General features: G+C 50.2%; 1 pseudogene; it reads left to right on the forward strand.

Moving 5' to 3' along the window:
• The first annotated feature begins 9,889 nt into the window (after nucleotides 1–9,889).
• LOC138812510 (serine/threonine-protein phosphatase 2A 65 kDa regulatory subunit A alpha isoform-like) lies at nucleotides 9,890–15,754 on the forward strand (annotated as a pseudogene).
• Nucleotides 15,755–15,842: the final 88 nt, after the last annotated feature.

The following is a 15,842-nucleotide window of genomic DNA, read 5'->3' on the forward strand; positions in this document are numbered from 1 at the left end:
AGGAATAGATAATGGGAGAGAAGAGACAAATTACCCACAAACCCAACCACAGTCTGGCCTAAGAGGATCACCCCCATAGGCACATGGGTATCTCCCATGCTCTCTTTTCCTTGAGTCTCATCCAGAGGCTCTGGCCTGGGAAACTGAGGCCTGCATGGTTCCAAGGGAGCTCAACATTCTCCATCCAGCATTCAGACCACCAGAAATACTTTCCTAATGTATCTCATGTATTAGGGAAAATCCAATTCTATTCATCCATCAAGAAGACGAAGATGGCATGTTCATGGAAATGGGTGAGCCTGGAGAAATGGCAATAAAGGAAGGTGAGTCAGGTTCTGAGATGAAGATGGCTATATTTCTCCTCTGTAGAATCAGATCTAAGATTCTAAACAAGCAAGGCTCTAGTGGTTCAAGCCTGTAATCCTAGCTACTCAGGGGCTGAGACCTTGGATTCCCAATTCAAAGCCAGCCCAGAGAAGGAAAGTCTGTGAGACTCTTCTCTCCAGTTCAGCACCAGCAAACCAGAAGTAGACCTGTGGCTCAAAGTGGTAGAGACCTAGCCTTGAGCAAAATGGGTTCAAGGAACATGGGCAAGACTCAAGTTCAAACTCTCTGACTAACTAAAAGAAGAAACTTCAAACATGGGTGACATATTCCCAGGGTCACATACACTTATACCTCAATACACTGGCTGAGGGTGTGGGTCCTAGGTGTCACCCTTTCCTCAACACCGAGCCCATATTTCACAGAAGAAATACCAGGAAGTTGAACCAGGTCTTTGGTGGGGATGATGCGGGTGAAGGAAGAGGTGGATGACACAGAACAAGAGGGGCAATTTTAGGTTCAAATGCCATTCTAGAGTCACTGCTGTGAACACATCGTCCCCAACCATTGGACAATCAGGATTCCTCCTCACTTGACATAAACCAGGACAGACTCTGTTAGGAAGTAGAACTGAGGAACCAACAGAGCTTTGAGGTGGGGGGCCTAGAACCCCAGTTTTTTTCACTGTCCTAGCCCATTCCTATCCTTTCCTGTGGCTTTGTTATGCATCCAGGATCAATGCAGAATCCCTGATCCTAAGGTGATTCCTTACCCAGAGTGTGGAACCTGGGGTCGCTCCTGCAGGCTGCGCCTCTCCAGTGGCAGTGAACACAAGTGTTCGCCTCTTCTCTCACAATGTGCGTGGCAGGGCGAGTCAATTCTGAGATGCACATGGGCACTTCAGAGTTTCAGAGGGCTCCTTAGATAGGGGTCCAGGAGGGAGGCAGCTGTGGTCATCACCCGAGGGAGTGGTGATTTTCCCTTCACCTGGGGTGGCAAGCCAAGTTCTCAGTAAACTTCTTCTTTTCCCCCACGTGACAATTATCAAGACACTTTTCACTTTCATGTGGGTGCTTCTCCAGGGGACAGGGGAGTGGTGCAGTCGCTTAATTCTCCTGGATCCCAGTAGGCTGGCAAGAGACACTAAGGCCTGAAGTGAGATGACTTTAAACAACCTCAGCGGTGTGTAAGCCATGTGTCCCCAAAGATTCTTACCCAAAGTGTCTCTTCCCTTTTTTTTCCAGTTCTGAGACTTGAACTCAGGGCTTGGGCACTGTTCCTGAGCTGCTTTTGCTCAAGGCTAGCACTGTACCATTGGCGCCACAGCATCATTTCTGTGTGTGTGCTGCTGAAGAATTGAACCCAGGGCTTCCTGCATGCTAGGCAAGCACTCTATCCCTGAGCCACCTTCCCAGCCTTCCTTATCTCAGTCTCCTCTTGTTTTATCATCCTATCTGCTGTTAGAAAAGAAAAATGGAACCCTGTACTGATGCAATCACAGGAGCCTGATATCAGAGAATCAAGGTTCAAAGCCAGCCTGGTGAAGAAAGCCCATGAGATTCTTATCTCTAATTCTTATCTCCACTCTCTGGTGGTAGAGTGCCTGTCTGGAATAACAGAGCTCAGCAACAGCATCCAGGCCCAGAGTTCAAACCCCTGGACTGGCACAAAAGAAAGAAAGAAAATAGAAGGAGACATTTGTGTACAGGAGTTTCTTTGGCAATAATGGCCATTTTTTTCTTAAAATGTTTTCATCCCTAGAGATCCCATTTGGAGATTAGAGGTAAGCATTTCATGCATATTCCTGAAAGCAGGGTGATCTCTTTTCATGCCTGGTCGTTTCTGAGGAGGTAGCTTCATTCTCTAATTCCCTACTCATTTTCATCATTAGCAGTGGTGATTTTGAAGCAGAAATTTGTCACTGTGCTCAGGAGAGGATCAGCAGTGACTCCTCACCCTGGGTTTCTGGTCTACCTCATTGCATGGACTCCATTCCTCACCTGGACCCTACTGGTCTTGCTGACAATTCCTCTGCCTTGTTCTTGTCTGTTTCAAGAACATGCATTTGCCTTTCTGTGTCTGACATCTTTCATTTCCCACAGAGATCTGTAGTTCTACACATGTGGCAGCAAATGACAGGATTTCCTTCTTGTTCCTGGCCTATTCGTACTTTGTGATGAAAATAGGCTACATCTTTTGTGTGTGTGTGAAACATCTTTTTATTAAACAGCAAAGCAGAAATGCAACACAATTTTAAATATTTGTAAAATTAGGTCACAAAAGGGATGAAAAAGGGATGTTTGAAGTATGACTATTACACCTTCATATAGTTAAAGTCATTTATGAAATCTTACACTAACACAAAAGATTATCCCATGATTAAAATAGTTCAAATCTAATAAGCTATATTAGTGGATCTCATTTCCTAGTATAATATCTTAATATTACCGCTGATATTGATTCCTTTCCCAAATGGAATCTATGAACTAAATTTTAAGAAATTGTTATGAGAATGCCTAAAATTCTACCAACCAATTAGTTGCCTTTACAGAGTGAGATAAAAACACTGATCTTACCAATTACTATACAAATAAAATTCTGTCATTCATGATTCTAATACCAGAATACTCTTCAAGGAATTTGGTAACAGTTAATTGACTAGGTACAACAAATAAACCTTGCAACCAAACCCTAGAGTTGGAATAGCATTGCATGTGGTGTATGTAAGATCAGTCAAACTTAACCCATTTTCATATATATGTATATATATATATATATATATATATATATATACACACACACACTGGAAGATCTGTTCTGTGCCAGAGACAATACAAATCTGGAGTGAAAACATGTGGAGTTCGCTGCTACATTTATCACATTATTTATTACCTATTTATATGTATTCCTCCCAGACTTTCTACTTCTAATCGATACATAACCAAAATTCTTTTTTTTTAGAGGAGGGGTTCCGGTCGTTGGGCCTGAACTCTAGGCCTGGGCACATCCCTCATCTCTTCAGCTCAAGGCTAACGCTTTACAACTTGAGCCATAGCACCACTTCCGGCTTTTTTCTTTTTGCTTATGTGGTGCTGAGGAATAGAACCCAGGGCCTCATACATGCAAGGCAAGCACTCTACCACTGAGCCACCTTCACAGCCCATAACCAAAATTCTTATCTTTTCAGATAGCAAGTGGGTTATTTCGTGCAAAAGCAAGTTGGTTTTTTGTTTTTAAACAGATCTCAATTTGATTATTTCGTTTCAACTTAAAATCCTCTTTATAGCCCAAATCTGTTTTCAAACGGTTAAAGAGAAACCATCACTCCTATCTTATTATTAGAAAGTACAACTGACAAACTTTAGGCAAGGTTTTGGTTAACTTCAGGACTTACAGATCAGATTACTGTCAGGTGATTACTACTCAAAATACTTTTACAAATGTGAAACTATCTTGACTTAGGAGAAGGTAAATGGGGAGGATGAAGCACATGGAGGAGAGGCACACAATGATTAACAGGTACATACATACAGCTGTGCATTCAGTACATGATTTTGGTCACATTTTCACAACATGTTTACTTTATTGTATATCTTACTAAGTAAGCGTGTAATAATAGACTAAGCCCATATATCAAAGCAAATTCAATAAAACATTCATTTTCAAGTTTCATAAATATATGCAATTCTAATTATAAAGTCTCTACAACACATCTGCACATTTTTTTAGACTAACATAATACCCAGACTCATGAAAGTCCCCTGTTAAGTAGTTAATTTTGCCTAGATTTGAAATTATTTTCATAAACATTCAATGAAGCCACAAACAAAGGTACTGTAACTTTTGGAATCTTCCCAGGTTTTAAAGGGGAGAGAGAAGGACGGTGGGGGAAGGGATGGAGAGAAGGAAAGGGGGAGAGAGAGGGATAGAGAAGCAGCAATGCCGTAAATGAGAAGGGAACTCAATCCCTTACTTTCTTTTGCCTTTCACGTCAGTTGTTTGGAAAACACTAGAAGCAGACATGAGGTTTTCTATATATTGTCCAAAAACGTGGTCAACTTATTTTAGCTTCAGGATTTCTTCCTTAACTGCATCTACTCTTGCTGAGAGATCTTCAAGTGTGTGTTGGAGTTCCAAAACTTGATTAATGTCATGTTTTTTCGTCCAGTTCCATTTGATTTTCAGCATCAACATCCATGTCAGCATTCATCATCCTGGACAATGAACTGTGCCTCAGACTGAAAAATCCTAATGAAAGGTCCTCAGAGGCACCCGGAGGGGTGGTATCCCAAGATCACGCCTCTGGCCGGGGACTCCAGCACTGACTGACCAGGCTACATCTTCTTTATGCATTCATCCACAGTTGGGCCTGTGACTCCAGTGCTCTAAACCTGGCTGACTCTGCTCCACATGACCATGTTCAGTTTCACTCATTTCTCTGCAGACACCATGGAGCTTCTGGGTTGTTTCTTGGCTGTGGTGAATAGTGCCATAGTAGATATGGTGTTCAAGGACCTACATATTCTTGAGAATATGGCTAAATATTTCATTTTCTGTTGGTTTTTTTTCTGTCCGTTGTGGGGCCAAAACTCTGGGCCAGAGTGATGTTCTTCAGCTCTTCAGCTCAAGGCTAACATTATAGAACTAGAGCCACACCACTACTTCTGGATTTTTCTGCTTAGGTGATGCTGAGGATTTGAACCCTGGTCATCATGCATGCAAGACAATCAGTCTACCACTGAGCTACCTTCCCAGCCCCTAATTTTCTATTCTTTTTTTTTTTTTGGTCGGTAATGGGGCTTGAACTTGGCCTGGACACTGTCCTTCAACTCTTCAACTCAAGGCTATGGCTCTAACATTTGAGCCACAGTGCCACCTCCAGTCTTTGCTGCTTATGTGGTGCTGAGGAATCGAACCCAGGGCCTCCTGCATGCAAGGCAGTCTATCACTGAGCCACTTTCCCAGTCCCTTTTTTGCTTTTGAAGACAGAGTCTCAACTGTGTAGTCCAGGCTAGCCTTGAACCTAGTATCCTTTTGCCTCAGCCTCCTCGGTGCTGGCATTTCAGGTGCACATCACTAAGCCCAGCTGCATTATTTACCTAACTGTTCATCAGTTCCATTGTGATCCCAAAGAGATGCTTAAATGCCTTGATGAGAGGCTCATCTTCAGGGAAGCTCTCAGTCACTCTTCGCCTTCCCTGGGTGTGGGGCCTTCTCTTCACCTCAGTGCAGCTTCCTGGTCTGCTATGCCCTGGGGGAGGAGGCCTTCTGGGTCTACCAGGGTTAGCTGGTCTCAGTGAGGTCACTGCACACAGCACATGTGATGTCAATTTTTTCCATGCACTGGAGCTAGGCAGGAGAAGCACACAGGGGAGGGTTTGCAGTCCACTGCACTGGTCGCAATCGGAGCTTTGGGTTTAGGACCCTGTATACACAGACTGGCCTAGGCGGGTGTCCCTTGCTCCCAGCCTGGTTTCTTCAGGGGAGGGAGGGTCTCACTTCTGAGTCTCCATTCATGTGGACACATGACGAGAATTTGATGCCCCTGTTCTCTGGGGCTGCTGGGAAATAGCCTCACCCAGTGGCTTACATTCACAGCTTCTATGGGGATCCACTCTGAGCTCCTGTCCTCACTTCAGGCCCAGTTATGGTTCTTCATTTTCTTGGGCTTATGTAGGTATCCTCAGCCAACCCCTGCCTCTGTTCCCAGACTGTGCCCTCTGTGTACTGACTCTTGTCCAGGGGGTGCTTAGGAGGACACTGTGGTTGGCTCTAGGACCCACCCTCAATTCAGAGTGAACTTAACATGGGATGTTGAAACACTCAACCACAGACTCTACTTTCCTGTTCACCAGCACTGGCTCTGGACTGGAAACTAGCTTACAGCCCATGTGTAAAGACATACAAAATTCCCTGATTTTTCTCCACATTTCCAGCACAGTCCACAGAAAAGCTTTGGCCCTGAAAAGTGTGATCATTTCTCCCCAGTAGAAAGCAAGCATTTCCTTTTTTCTTTCTTTTTATTATCTGAGATTAGAACTTCAACTGGGTATCTGATGCTTTTGCTCATTGGCTTGGGTTCTACCACCAGAGCATTTCCTTATGCAACAGCAGACACAGCCCGGCCCTTCTAATTTGGTTCACTTCTCACCCTAATTCCCCTCCTGCAGATGTGAAGGCCCAGGTTGCTTGCCTTGTTTCTGAACGTGCCCCCAGGTAGGGCTGATCAGCTCAAAGGAATCAGGACCAGGGACAAATCCTCACAGGTTCACCATAAAGGATGCTACTTAAAAGATGTGTATGGCACGGCCTCGGGAGCCAAGTGTCTTGTCTACACTCCCTACATTCCACAAACCCTCACATCTTCACCTCTCTGGAAGCTCTCCAAAACCTCTCCTTTTGTTTTTTTTTAATGCAGACTTCATTGGATGGGGAAGACTGTGTCAAAGTGTGATAAAGCAGAAAGGGTGTGACAGGGTGCTGACAAGGCCAGGCTGGGGGCCTAGCAGCGGCTCCACCTGCACCCTGTGGCCCTCCTGTTGTCACGTGGGGCTGAACCCATTCCGTAACGGGTCTTGGGATGTACCATCAGACACTGGTCAGGAATCTGCTGCGATGGCTCTGAGATGTAAACGCTGGGCACAGTAGTTACCATGGCCCTCTTCTGAAACAAAGCTCATGTTCTATGACCTGCATTCCAGAGGGAGTTAATGAGCCAGAAACTGTGCACCCAGAAAGACTTGTACAGTCTCAGGTTCCCGTTCACCCATGGTGTTGCCCACAACGTGGCTGAGGTTGCCCCTCTGTTGTCATTGTCATTTTGAGAAAAGATTATACTATGTACCTCAGGCTGGTTTGGAAGTCACAAATCTTCCACATCAGTCCAATGAGTACTGGGATTACAGGTGTGCATCAGCATAAGTGACTTGTGTTTTTGTAGTAATACTCTGCTATTGTTTGTTCTCTCATCATCACCATTAGCCACAAGTCTTGTGTTTAAATGCCTGCTCCGCCACCCATCCGTACTTCTGTGAGCTGGCCAGACGTTCTGCCTTGTGCTGTGCCTCACAGGATTGACACTATGAGCCAGCTTAGCACCTTGTACAATTGCTTTGAGAGTTCAGTGATGTCTCAGGTGTGCGTGCGATATCTAGGGCCTGGCCCACAGCATGCATGCGTGCATGCTAGACAGCGGCTGCTACTAAGTGGAGTATGTGGTGTAGTAGCCAGTGGTGTGCAGTGTGTCTGATCTTACGTGAACTCAGAAAGTGCACTGTTTCTATTGAACTGTGAGCTCCAGGTCAGAGGAGGGCATGGTGGGTGTGCTAAGCCTCTGCTCCCAGCACTGTGCAGCTCTCTTGAGTCTGGGATTACTGACATTCTCCCTCCTTGTTCTCTCCTCAGCTTCACCTCAACAGCATCAAGAAGCTGTCCACCATCGCCTTGGCCCTTGGAGTGGAAAGGACGTGAAGTGAACTCCTCCCCTTCCTTACAGGTGGGTACTCGTGGGGCCCAGTGCAGTGGGGATGCCTGGAGATGGCTTCTGCTTAATAAAAGAAGCTCTTGGCAGAGGGCCTGGATGATGGGGTACAGAGGCTTAGGGGCAGGTAGACAAGCTTTATGTATTGCAGGACTGTGTTGAGGGGAAGGCTGAGGAAGAGAAAGGTGGAGGCAGGATGTCCTCTCGAAAGTCTGCTGGAAGGCAGCCGCAGACCGGGAGTGAGACTCCCAGCCTGAGACCTGCTTTGGGCTCTGCAGGTGGACACAGTCGTGTGACTCATACTAGAGACATAGAGAGCATTCAGTCCATTTAACAACTAAGTGTCGGCTGGGAGGACAGTCTCATCAGACAATGTTCTGCTTGCATGGATGGAAACAACTGGGCCTGGGATGGGGGAAATATGGGAGCTTCAAACCAAGAGCTGCCTGGTATCCAGACACAATGTGCTTAGAGCCCTAAAGGACGTTAGGTCCCTTCTATGGACTTGCTGCCTGGGAGCCTCTCCAGTTGCATGTGGCAGGTGTCGTGTCCGTTGGGAAAATGTGGTGCTGCCCAGACAGAAAAGCAGAAGCCTCAGCCTCACGCCAGCAGAACATGCAGGATTGGTTTTGTGAGTGATTACTGCAGCATGATCGTGGGGTAGAGCATATTGCCAGGCTGGCATCTTAAAGGACAGCAGTGTAGTGTCAGGGTTCTGGAGGTGGTGCTCTGAGCCCTGGGTGCGGCGCTTCTTGTGGTGAGTCCTAGGTCAGAAAGGAAGAACCCCAGAGATCGCTGGTGTCCTGGCCTGCCCTGCCCAGCCCTGAGGCCTGAGAATGTGGCTGGGCTTGGCACTGTCTTTTGGTGGAAACCAGACACAGGGGCTGATGGTTGGGGGCAGGCTGGGGGGAGGGGACAGCCTGCAAAGTCTCCAGGAGGCAGTAGCTGAACCGAGTCTGAACAGAGAGAAAAGGATTTTTGGCAGAGAACAGTGATGAGAGTGTAAGCTGTACCTGAACAGGAAATCTGCTTGCCACAGTGTTGCACAGGATGGGACTCAGTCTCCCCTCCCTGAGGGGTGTAAAGTGGCCCTGTCACTCAGTGCTCCCCCACTCATCCCCAGTTCCTATCTTGTTCTCTGTGCTGGCCATATGGGAAAACTGTGGGTACTGACAGCAAGCTTGTGCATCTTGGGGCTGGGATCCCAGGGTGCCGGGGTCACAGGGTGGGCTGTGATGGGAATGCCCTGCCCCTACAGACACCATCTACGCTGAGGATGAGGTCCTTCTAGCCCTGGCTGAGCAGCTTGGAACCTTTACCGGCCTGGTGGGGAGCCAGAGTACGTGCACTGCCTGCTGGTGAGTGACATGCGGGGTCCTTGTTCCCATCCCCAGAGCAAAAACAGGAGCCATGGAGCAGGGTTGGTAGGAGGGCGGGGTGTTGTCCAGGGGGATGGCCTCAGAGCTGGAAGGCTGAGCAGAGCATAAGTGCCACCCAACCTTCCCCCACCCCTGCAGCCCCCACTGGAGCCGCTGGCCACAGTGGAGGAGACGGTGGTGCGGGACAAGGTGGTGGAGTCTTCGAGGGCCATCTCCAATGAGCATTTGCACTCTGACCTCGAAGCCCATTTTGTGTCCCTGGTGGAACAGCTGGCGGGATCGACTGGTTCACCTCCCCCACATTGGCCTGCAGCCTCTTCTCCATCTGCTCCCTGTGAGTGTCCATTGCTGTGAAAGGAGAGCTCTACCAGTGAGTCCCGGGCTCCCTTGCCACCTCCTACCCAACTGCCCCTGTCCTGTCCCCTCGGGTCAGCTCACCTAATGGGCCTCAGTGGCAGTCAGCTCCCCCTCCCATGTGAGTGTGAATGCACAGTAACCCTACCTGCTGCTCCCTTAAGCTACCTGGCCAAAGGCCCCCATCCTACTCTTCCTCCTATCCTGAGTGAAGCCTCCTATGTCCTGGGCAACAACCATGGCACCCAAGGGTCCACACCCTCTGATCTCTCCTGGCTCGATGAGTTCTTCCTGCCCAGCGCCACTCTAGATCCCCAGGTATTTCTGAAATCTCTGTTCAGATGACACCCCCATGGTGCGGCTGGCCACAGCTTCTAATCTGGGGGAGTTTGCCAAGGTCCTAGAGCTAGACAATGTCAAGAGTGAGATCATCCCCATGTTCTCCAACCTAGCCTCTGATGAGCAGGTGGGTCCCTGCTCCACCCTTCCTCCTCTGCCCCTTTCCCCCTCCCCCATTCTGCCACTGGGCCCTCTGCCCTTATGCCCCATGGATACTCAGCACCCCTTCTGCTCCCCAGGACTCTGTGCAGCTGCTGGCAGTGGTGTGTGTGAACATTGCTCAGCTCCAGACCCAGGAGGACCTGGGGGTCCTGGTGATGCCCACACTGTGCCAGACGGCCGAAGACAGGTCCTGTCACTTCCACTACATGGTGGCCCACAAGTTCACTGAGGTGCGTGAGGCCTGCAGTGCACAGGCAGGACCAAGGCTGAAGGGAAGAGGGACACGTGTCTGTCCTGCATGGGAGTGGGCAGCTTGACATCCGTGGGCAGAGAAGCCAGGGCTGGATTTTGGCAGGGTCAGGGGTGCACATTCACACTGGGAAGCTGTCACTCCCCTGCTTTGTACACGGCAAGGACCTGGAAAGGTGGGAAAGTGAAGCTCTCAGTCCTGGGCTCCAAGGGAGACTCTTGTTCTGGCCAGGAGTGGAAGGTGCAGACAGACAAGGAGCTGAGGTAGAAACAGCACTGCCCACTAGCACTCCATACCAGTTACACTGGTAAAAGAGCATGAGGCCCTTGGAGGGCTACCCTTGTGTGTGCCATTAGTGTGGACCCATCGGCTCCGTGGTGGTCAGGAGCAAGCAGTGGTCAGGAGCAAGTGTAAGGCATCTCTGGCAACCAAGAAAAGCCAGAGTCACTAGGCACACATTCGTCCAGACATGTGTTCATACTGGCAACTGGGGCTGTGAACTGGGGTCTTGTGCTCGCTGGGCAGGTGCCCCTCTTCTTTGGGCACACCCTACCCTTTAGATTTATTTTTCAGCTAGGATCTCCACCTTTGCCTAGGCTAACCTTGGACTCCAATTCTCCTAACTCTGCCTCCTGTATAGCTAGCTAGATTGTAGGTGTGAGCTGCTGTGCACAGTCCATTTTATACATGTGTACTGTTATTATAGAAGGGATGTACAGAGGGATTACATGGCATGCATGAGTCAGAGAATGAGGACATTTCCTTTTGTACAGTGAGTGTCTGCTGTTCTCTCATTCCCTCCCAGCCTCTCCCTCCCATCTCTACCCACGAGTTGTGCAGTTCACTTTCATCAGCCCCCCTGGACCCTCCCAGAGATAACATGACAACAGACTCTTTATCAGATAAAGAACACAGAAGTATCAAAAGCTAAACCGAAAAAATATATATGTATTTTTTTTCCACATCTTGTAATTCGTTTCAGTATGTGTAATATTTTATATGAATATGAAGAGACGCTTAGGCATTGGGCCTTTGTGATTCTCTGCTAAGACTACTCTCCTTTGGTCTCACTGTGTGTGAGTCTCTGGAATCCTGTGGCATTTGTCATATCCCAGTGCATTTTAGATCTAACTTCCTTATATCAGAGAGAACGTGAACCATTTATCTCATCTTGACTTACCTAACTTCTCAGGATTTTTTCTAGTTCCATCCATTTCCTTGCAAATGACATTATTTAATTCTTTCTAATGATTGTGTGAAGTACCATTGTCCACATTTTGTGGGTCCACTCATCTACTGTGGGGCATCTGGGCTGTTTCCATATCTTGGCTATTGTGAATAGTGTGGCAGTGAACATGGGTGTGCAGGTGTCCTTGTCATGATGCTAAGTGCAGATGCCCAGGAGTGGGTGGTAGGGAAGGTCTGTGTTTAGTATTTGGAGGAACCTGCAGACTGCTGTGCTGAGTGGCTCTACTAGTTCACATTCCTACCAGCTGCACAGTAGGGCTCCTTTTCTCCATATCCCTGCCAGCATTTGTTCAAATTCACAATGTTGGCCAATATAACTGGATTAAGATGGAATCTCAGGGTTGTTGTGATTTTTAATTCCTTCATGCCCAGAGATGATGAGCATTTCCTCATGTGTTTCTTTGCCATTCTTCCCTCTTCTGAGGAGTTTCTCTTTAGCTCCCCTGCCCATTTAGTGACTCAGCCCACTATATTTTAGTACAAATGTAAAAGCGGGAGACTCTGCATCGCTGGCATATTTGTGGATCAGGTCACAGAAAGCCCCACTTGGGATAATGTGAACTAAGGTCTGTGGTTTTGGCACATGCTGCTGGAGACCAGGGCTGGCTCTGGGAAGAGCAGCCTGTCCAGTCTCCACACCTGTACCACTTCTGCCTGGATTTTGGCCTCAATAGCTGAGAGAGGCTGCCAGACCCCCTTTTGCTCCACACACCAAGCCTCTTTCTGGTTCTGAGTTTACAGCTCCAGAAAGCAGTGGGGCCTGAGATCACCAAGACAGACCTGGTGCCCGCCTTCCAGAATCTGATGAAGGACTGTGAGGCCAAGGTGAGGGCCACAGCCTCCCACAAGGTGAAATGTGGGTGCCCATGACCCACGCTTGAGGAGGACGGCTAAGGGTGGAGGTTCAGCTGGCTCTATCTCATCCCCAACCGTGGCCCCCAGAGTTCTGTGAGAACCTCTCTGCAAATTGTCGGGAGATCATGATCATGACCCAGATCTTGCCATGCATCAAGGTAACTGGTTTGGCAGAGGGAGTCAGCTGGGCAGGAAAGAGGGCACAGAACAGGCTGTGGAAATGCCCCAGGCACCTGGGTCACAGGCTGCAGCCAAGTAGATGGAGGCATGGACCCTGCCACCCATCCCCATGCCCCCTGCCACTCATGTGCACAGGAGGCTGAGGCAGGTGCCCCTGGGCCTACCTCCCAGGAACTGGTGTCATATGCCAACTAATATGTGAAGTCAGCCCTGGCCTCGGTCATCATGGGCCTCTCTCCCATCCTGGGCAAAGACAACACCCTCGAGCACCTCCTGCTCCTCTTTCTGGCCCAGCTGAAGGACGAGGTGAATGTCCCCTCCCGTATCTCCTTGCCAAGGTGATTGATGGCTATTATGGAGTCCAGCGGGGCTTCTGAGCTGAGTGATGAGTCGATGTGTGATGGGTAAGCATGCACGTGTGGGGTTGATCAGAGCTCAAGATCTGGGAGGCAGAAGCAGTTCAAACTCTTTCTGTCATGGAGCACCTGCTGTGTTTGCCCCGGCCTTGCTGGATAGTGGGGGCATGGCATGGATGAGGCTTGCCCTGGAGGCAGAGCTGTGCTCTTGTGGGATCTCATGTCAGTGGAGGGAGTTGAGGGGACAGGAATGAAAGGGGCAAGTCTCAGTACTGGTGGGCCAAGTGCCATGACTCCTCCCTTCTGGCTCAAGCCTCAATTGGGTCCTGACACAGCTGTCCTGGGCAAAGCTGGGGCTCACCTTTCTTCTCCCACTGTGTTATTTTTCCTCATGATTCCTAAAAGTTCTCTCAGAATGATTGCAGGTGTCATATGATGCCCAAGCCTCTGTCACTTAATGACAAGTGGGGCTCTCTATGTGGCCTTGTCACAGTGTCCCTGGGGCCAGGTTGGGGCTGGGCAGTGGCCCTGGGGAGATGGCAGGTCTGTAGGGTGTTGCTGTGGGTGGCACTCCCCTCGCCCCATTCTCAGCTGCCTTGGGCCAGGCATCACTGGAGCCCCATCCTCTACAGTGCCCGGAGGTGCAGCTGAACATCATCTCCAACCTGGACTGGGTGAACGAGGTGATCGAGATCCGGCAGCTGTCCTAGTCACTGCTGCCCGCCATCGTGGAGCTAGCCGAGGATGCCAAGTGGCCGGTGCAGCTGGCCATCATCGAGTACATGCCCCTGCTGGCTGGGCAGCTGGTGCGTGATCCAGGGCATGCTGGGTATGGTAGGGAGGAGACAGGAGGGTAGCTGGCCTCCCTCACCCTTGGAGTCCTCACCACCGCTCTCCTCTGGCAGGGAGTGGAATTCTTTGATGAGAAACTCAACTCGTTATGCATGGCATGCTGGTGGACCATGGTGAGTCCTGCCAGAAGGAGCTGGCAGCCAGTGGGTGGGGCCACACCACTGTTCTGTCTGTGCCCTGCCCCCTGATATTTGAACCCTGGGAAAGTCTGGCTTTGAGCCATGACCCACTCTAAAACTCCCCTATGACCTTCCTGTCCCCCTTGCAGTCTATGCCATCCATGAGGCAGCCACCAGCAACCTCAAGAAGCTGGTGGAGAAGTTCAGGAAGGAGTCAGCACATGCCACCATCATCCCCAAGGTGCTGGATATGTCTGGAGACCCCAACTACCTGCACTGCATGACCACCATCTTCTGCATAAATGTGAGTGTGGCCCACATGCTACCTGTACCCAGGAACCAGCTTGCCAGGGGAGGGGCACACACAGCCCTGCTGTGACACCAAGCTTGGGAGTGGAGAGGCCAGAGGCCAAGGCCAGTGGTACACATCTGGTACTGGGCGGACTCCTGGTCTCTGACAACCTTGGCCTGGGTGTGGGTGAGCGGGTGTGAGATACACCATTGGCTGCATCTTCAGAGTTGAGCTCATTGTAAATGATAGTTGCAGGGAGGTGGTGTCAGTTGTGTGCAACCTTCGGATGCCAGAGAGGTTTTGCTCAGCCTCGCCACCCGGGCCCAGGTGCCAGTCGCTGACTATACTGATGGTGTGCACGTGCTTGGCCAGGTTCTGTCGGAGGTGCGTGGGCAGGACATCACCACCAAATGCATTCTGCCCTCTGTCATGTGCATGGCAAGGGACCCCGTTGTCAAGGTCCCCTTCAATGTGGCCTAGTCCCTGCAGAAGATCGGGCCCATCCTCGACAACAGGTGAGCTGGGACTCGCTGTTCTTATGCTCCTCTCCAGCTACACTGTTTCTTCCTTTGTGGTGATACTGAGGGATGACCTAGCTAGGCAAGCATTCTGCCACTTGAGCCATGCCCCAGCCCTTTTTGCCTTGGTTATATTTCACAGAGTGAATGTGTGGCCCAGGCTGCCTGGTCAGTGCATGCTGCTCACACTGCTAGGATAACGGGTGCCACCATACCCAGCTATTGCTAGGGCTTCCTCAGTGGCTTGGATTCCAGATGTGCACCACTGTGTTCAGCTGCCACTGCTCCCTGCTGCTTCCTCCCAGTGTCGGCTTCACTGTAGACTGAGGAGTCAGCAGTGGCAGTGGCGATCCTAATGGGGAGGCGTGTGTGAAGGGAAAGGAGCTGAGGGGTGGCTTAGCATCGCTAGCCATCTAGAGATGCAAGTTGTAATTCGGCAGGGATTGGCCAGACCTGAACTGAGTTCCCAGCTGTGGGCCCCCATCTGCTTCATGTTTCAGCCCTTTCCCCTCTGCTTCCAGCACACTGCAGAGTGAGGACAAGCCAGTCCTGGAGAAGCTGACCCACGACCAGGATGTGGACGTCAAGTACTGTGCCCAGGAGGCCTTGTCTGGTGCGTGCTGGGGGTGGGGGGTGGTGGCAGTTGGGAGGGTTGGTGGTGCCCAGGCAGGGGATGGGAGGGACAGAGGGTGGCAGTGCCCAGGCAGGGTCTGGGGGGCCAGACATGCTGGAAGATGGGGAGAGGGTGATGGGGCCTGGGCAGGGGCGCAAGAGGGACAGGCTGGGCTTTTGTGCCAGCCCATTCCTGTTCCTTCAGTTTTGTCTCTTGCCTGATACTGGAAGAAAAGCCAGTGCTTGGGCCTCCAGGGCCCGGCCTTCGGCCCACCCTCTGCTCAGTGCTCCCTGAGATCCTCCCTCATGGAGCCAGTGAGTCACTGACAGCCCTCCCTATGCATGGCCTGATCGCAGACCTGGACCCACTCACGTTCCATGAGCAGCCTGGGTAGGCTTCGCCAGCAACCTCCCCAAGGCTGAGGGACACACGGTGGGATGGACAGCAGCCAGGAGGAAGGCGCCACTCCTGTCCTGTAGGGAGAGATGCGAGCATCCAGGTCACTGCCTCTTGCTGCTGAG

The sequence above is a fragment of the Dipodomys merriami genome, unplaced genomic scaffold (assembly GCF_024711535.1).
Source record: "Dipodomys merriami isolate MVZ:Mamm:240054 unplaced genomic scaffold, mDipMer1.0.p SCAF_57, whole genome shotgun sequence".
In the NCBI taxonomy this organism is placed as follows: domain Eukaryota; kingdom Metazoa; phylum Chordata; class Mammalia; order Rodentia; family Heteromyidae; genus Dipodomys; species Dipodomys merriami.